The sequence below is a fragment of the Dipodomys ordii genome, unplaced genomic scaffold, assembly GCF_000151885.1.
Source record: "Dipodomys ordii isolate 6190 unplaced genomic scaffold, Dord_2.0 Scaffold9, whole genome shotgun sequence".
Lineage (NCBI taxonomy): Eukaryota > Metazoa > Chordata > Mammalia > Rodentia > Heteromyidae > Dipodomys > Dipodomys ordii.
Window position 1 is genome coordinate 23,193,140 of NW_012267225.1, and position 6,074 is coordinate 23,199,213.

The window sequence follows — 6,074 nt, forward strand, 5'->3', positions numbered from 1 at the left end:
ACTTACAAGAAGCTGTAGGGCGACTAGAACAGAAGGAATGTATGGCAATTGCTGAGATAACTACTTAGGAGAAAAAACTTCCTACTACTCTCTCATTTACTAAGAGACTTGCTAGATCTAAGTCTCCTTGGTGCTTATTATTAAAGAAGGAACAGGAAGGAAAAATCCTATGGGACAATTAAGGCCTCTATAGAAATAAGGTAATGGTTAAATGGTGACAAACGTGGAAACCCATTATATTTCTTAGAGATAAGCCGGAAACAAGTGTCTTTCAGGCGACCAGCTGTTGACCACCCAAGAATGAAGCCCTGCAGCAAGATTGTGTAAACTTTTGCCTTTTCAGGCGACCAGCTGGTGACCATCCAAGAACGAAGCCTTGCAGCAAGATTGTGTAACCTTTTGCCCTTTCTTATGGAGACTTTTGTTATAAAAGTTTGCTATCCTCTGCATTAAATCGCACTCAGCATCCACTCCTAATGTGTGTGAGTTGTCTGTTTGCCATCTCCCCATCCTATTCCAGGTTCTTCCCCTAGGTGTCCTCCGTCGTCCCGACAGAACCCCGTCCGTGGCAATTGTCCAGCCTTTCCTGTCCAAAAGATCCTTGTGAGTATTTCAAGACCACTTTGATGATACAGAACAGTCCTCGATCTCACTGAACCTAACTACTTCTGCAAGTGTCCTTTACCATGTAAGTTAACATATATACAGTTTAGGGAATTAGATTGTAGACATCTTTCAATCGCCATTATTAAACTTTCTGTGACTGCTAATGCACATTCCAGTTTAAATTTATGCAATCTCCTATCTTATATTACTTCCTACATTTCCTCATCTTTGTGGATCTTACCTCAGCCTCTGTTTATTTCAGAAATCGGGTGCTTCTTTAGTTACCTCCTTGGAATTGAATGTTGCACTTGGTGCAACATTCAATTCAATTGCCAGGTCTTCCTAAGTCTTTAATCCAGTGGTGTTTATATTTTGATTTTACCCATCTCCACTGTTTTAGACACATTAAGACTATTATTGTGGTCCCATACCGTATCTCTCCACATTCCAATCTGTAGTAGGTCATATTTCTGTTACTATAACAAAACACTTGAGGCTTGACAACTTAGAAAAGAGCTTGATTTGGCTGAATGAAACACTGTATTCAATCATCAAAATTCCTTGGAAGCTGACTGTCCAAGATCAAATGTTCCCATGTGATCGGCCTCTGGCAAGGTCTCACTTGGTGGGAATGGGAATGCTGAGTGCAGGAGAAGACCATATAGATGGGATAGGAAGCCCAAGAGGTTTGAGAGCCTTTTTTCCCCAAATAAAATTACTCTTTGAGAACTAACTGCAGGAGACAAGTATTAATTGTGACCTAGAGCAATGCCCCCAGTAAGTTAATCACCTCCAACTGAGCACTATCTCTTAAATGTTCCATTGGGGAGAGCAGACGACCTTTTGGAGGACAGACTTCATCTAAAGACATGGAGCACACCTATATTTTATATCCAAGCCATCCTCCAAACAGTAACCAGAGCAATGGTTGTAAATAAAAATTAATCATGTTACTTTCCCTAGCTACAGTATATTTCCTCTTACTTGCCCAGCCTCGTCTTAAGCTATTCTTTCCCTTAACCTGGTTTTCTAAGTGTGGATGGCCTTTCAGCTCCTGGAATGCATCAAAGTTCATTTCCACTCCAATGCTTCTGAATTTGTTATTAGCTTGGCTAATTCCACAAATTCAAGGACACATTCTCTAAGTCTTAGACAAATATTGATTCTCTTGTAATATCCTTTTATAGTCCCTTGAGCTTTTTCTTTGAACATCCATCATTTTCATGTATTTATTTCTTTTAATGTTTTATTATGTCTCATTTCACAGCAGTTTTAGATTTACAGGAAAATTGATCTAATAGTACAAAGTTCCCACATACTCTCTACATTCCACAGTTTCCTCTATCATAAAGTAATGTGGTATATTTGTTAGAACTGATGAGTCAATATGTACATAATATTGTTAACTAACACCCATTGATTTTTATCAGAATTCTCTGTTTTGTACATTGTGGTCTATTCTGTTACCAACTGTCTGACACCAACTGGGTGTTCTACAATTAATTCTTTATCAAAACCTCTCTCTCTTTCTCTCTCTCTTTCTCCAGGTGCTTGCTAGAAAGGCAAGGTATTGCTAAGCCATCTTCTAGCCTAGAATTCAATTCATTTCTGATACTAACTATCCACCATTCACAAAGTGGGTAGATTCCATAAGGTAAATGAAAAGGTTGCCAAGAAAATCGTCCAACTTCCTCATGCTATCTGACTAGACATAAATATGAGGGCTCCTACATCCTCCTTTCAGGTTCAATAATTAGCTAGAATGACTCACTAGAACTCACTGAAAGCACTCTACTTAGTACTGTATTATAGTTCTATTGTAAAGGACACAAATGAGCAGATGAAGAAATACACAGGGAAGGCCCAGAATGGTCCCAAGTACAAGAGCCTTTGGACACATTAGTTGGGGTTGGATGGCATGACTCTCTTCAGTGCCTAGATAAATCCACCAATCGGGCTATTTCCCTGAGTCTTGGCAGCCAGGAGGTTTGTTTTTATATGGAAAGAGGGAATTCCATTATAAAAGCACAGTTGATTAAATTCATTTGTCTAAGGATATAAACTCAAACTTCTTTGGAGATCATTGGTTAAAGCTGAAAGTTCCCGGTAATCACATGCTGGGTGTTTCTAGTGACAAGTTTCCACCTCAAAATTTTCTAGTCTTATTTCACTCCACTGCCATCATTGATGACATTGATAAAGCAAAGACTTTTTTTGCTCACGGCTAGTGCTCCACCACTTTCAACCACAGCTCCACTTCCATTTTTCTGTGATTCATTGGAAATAAGAGTCCAATGGACTTTTCTACTGGGGCTGGTTTTGAATCTCAGCCTCCTGAGTGGCTAGGATTACAGGTGTGAGATACCAGTGCCCAGCAGCAAAGACATTTTTTATCACTCAGGAAATGCTAAGGGTTTTTGAAGCTCTCCTGTAGGTAGGAACTGGGGAGAGTTGCTATATATAAAAATTATATATAGCAATTATATATACGGCTTTTGACAAATTTTTTTTGTACAAAGGGTTAAAACTCCCTGGACTTCACCTGCTATCCCTCTCAATCTTCCCCAACTCCTGGAAAACTTTGATATTTTTTTCTTTACCATTTTTATAATTTTGCCTTTTCTGAATTTAGTATCTTTGAAATCATACAGTATATGAGGGCTAATTTCACTAAGAAAACTTCATTTAAGAGACGTGAATATGGTAGAAATGGTAGAGCACTTGCCTAGAAAACATAAGACCCTAATTTCAATTCTTAACACCTCTTAAAAAATGCACTTAAGAGTCAATCACAGCTCTTCTTTTCTTTTCAGTGTGGTATTGTATTTTAAATTTGCACTTCTCTAGCGTTATATGATATTGAACTTTTTTTCATGTATTTTTCTGCCAACTTTATATCTTTTGATTAGATGCCTATTCAGACCTTTCATCCAATTTATAATTGGCTTGTTTTCTTATTATTGAGATTAAATTAACAAATATATTCTGAATGGCTTTTCAAGTGATTTTTTTACAATTTTTTGTCAGTAGCATGCCTTTTTCTTAACATTGTCTTTCAAGAGTAAGCTTTTCATTGAAGTTCATTTGTCAATTTTTCTCCTGAAGACTGTTTTTGTTGCATCTAAAACCCTTTTTTTATGCACACAAAACCTCCTAGATTTTTTCCTGTATTATCTCCCAGAAATTTACAGTTGTGCATCTTCAACTGATGTCTGCAGTACATATCAAGGTAATTTTTCTAAAGAGTCCAAGGTCTGTGTCTCAATTCTGTTTTTTACATGTGGAAATCCTTTTTGTTCCTTCACTACTTAGTGAGGAGAAGTTTCCATTATTTCCCTCCCCTCTCATGGTCTTTCCTTCCCAACCCCCCTTCCCTTTTATTTTGCAATGCTGAGGGTTAAATCTAGTACCTCCAGCTTGTTAAAGATGTGCTGTACCTTTAAGTTCTGTTCTCAGTGGAGACATTTATTTTTTCCTATGAATGCTTTTGATCCTTTGTAAAGATCCTCTGGATATATTGTTGGGTTTATTTCTTGCCTTTGTATTGCATTTCATTGATGTATTTGTCTGTTGCCTTGCCCAAAGCACCCTCCCTTGATTATTGTAGCTTTACTATTATCTTTTGTGTTGGACATAATGGACATGATGTTTATGTCCTTTCCTTTAAATCTTTCTGTTGAAGCCTATTCTACAGTGGGACATAACTTTGTCAGAAGGATACAGACTTCATGATGGGATCAGTGCCCTTATAAGAATAGACAGGAGGGAAGATACTGCCTTTATTTCCCTTCCTCCTTCCTTTCCCCTCCATCTGGCTTCCTCCTTCACTTTTCTGAATCATGTGAATATGCAGTGGGACAAGGGCCACTTGGAAACTTGGGAATGGGCCCTCAGTAGACCATAGATCTTCTGGCACCTCGACGTTGGCCTTTCCTGCTTCCAGAACTGGAACTATGAGAGCTAAAATACCGGTCCTTGTTAATTTGTCTTAGTAGCCAAACTAAAACAATGTCAGACCTCATACTCTTTCTCTTCTTCAGTATTAGCATTTTAATGTCTTTTCCTTTTTCTGTGTAAACTTTAGAATCAGCTTATTGATATCCACAAAATATATTGCTAGGATTTGGTTGAAATTTTGTGAAATCTACACAGCAAATTGGAAATGACTGATACCTTAACAATATTGCATCTTTTTTGTTTTTTTTTTGTTTTTTTTTTTTTTTTTTTTGTCGTGGGGCTTGAACTCTGGGCTTGGGCGCTGTCCTTGTGCTCTTCAGCTCAAGGCAAGCACTCTACCACTTGAGACACAGCACCACTTCCTGAATGTGGGATTTCTTTCCATTAGAGCTTTGTTTTTCTCCCCCAGTAGAATTTTGTAGTTTTTCTCATTACACACAATCTATTAGATTATAGCTAAAGGGGCTGGGAAGGTGGCTCAGTGGTAGAGCGCTTGCCTTGCATGCATGAGGCCCTGGGTTCGGTTCCTCAGCACCACATAAACAAAAAGAAAAAAGCCGGAAGTGGCGCTGTGGCTCAAGTGGTAGAGTGCTAGCCTTGAGCTTAAGAGCTGAGGGACAGTGCCCAAACCCAGAGTTCAGGCCCCACAACCGGACCCCCCCAAAAAAAGATTTATAGCTAAATACTTCATTTTATTTATTGGTGGGTTATGGGGCTTGAACTCGGGTTGGGCGCTGTCCCTCAGCTCTTTAGCTCAAGGCTTGCTCTCTACCATATAAGCCACAGTGCCACTTCTGGTGGTTTATTGGAGATAAGACTCTCATGGTCTTTCCTGCCCAGGCTGGCTTTGAACTGTGAACTTCAGATCTCAGCCTCCTGAGTTGTTAGGCATGAGCCACCGGCACCTGGCTTTCATATTATTTTTTTAAGTAGTAGCCTGTTTAAAGTTAACAAATGGTTGTTTATTTTTGGTATATAGAAAAACAATCAACTTTTCTGTTAATCTTCAGACTTCCCATAATTGCTTATTAGCTTCTTTTTGTTAATTCTTGGAGATTTTCTACATAAACAATCATGTCATCTGAGAACAGAAAGTCTTCTTCCTTTTTCAGTGACGTAATTGTTTTTAAATGTGTATTTCATTACTTAATTCAGAAAATCCCTGCGGACAAAAGTTTTAATCCTCTTTGTCAAAGCTTTCCTGCTCATATTTTTACTAGCTTCATCATGGATTGTATTAGTGTAGCATCAAACAATTTAACCAGAAATAAACTGTTTGTATGTTAATGCTGTTTTGCACTAACAGCACTGCTTGATAATTAGGAATACTCCCGGGTATTCTTTGGAATGGATGTTGCATCGTTCTTACAGATTGATGTTGATGTAAAGATCAAGATTTTATTAATTAAATTCTTCTAACAGTTACTGGCAGATAACCCTCAAGAAATCAGTCTGTGTTTTGTGTTAGGACGCACTGATTATTCTTGCGTAATGCAACATTATCGTGCTCA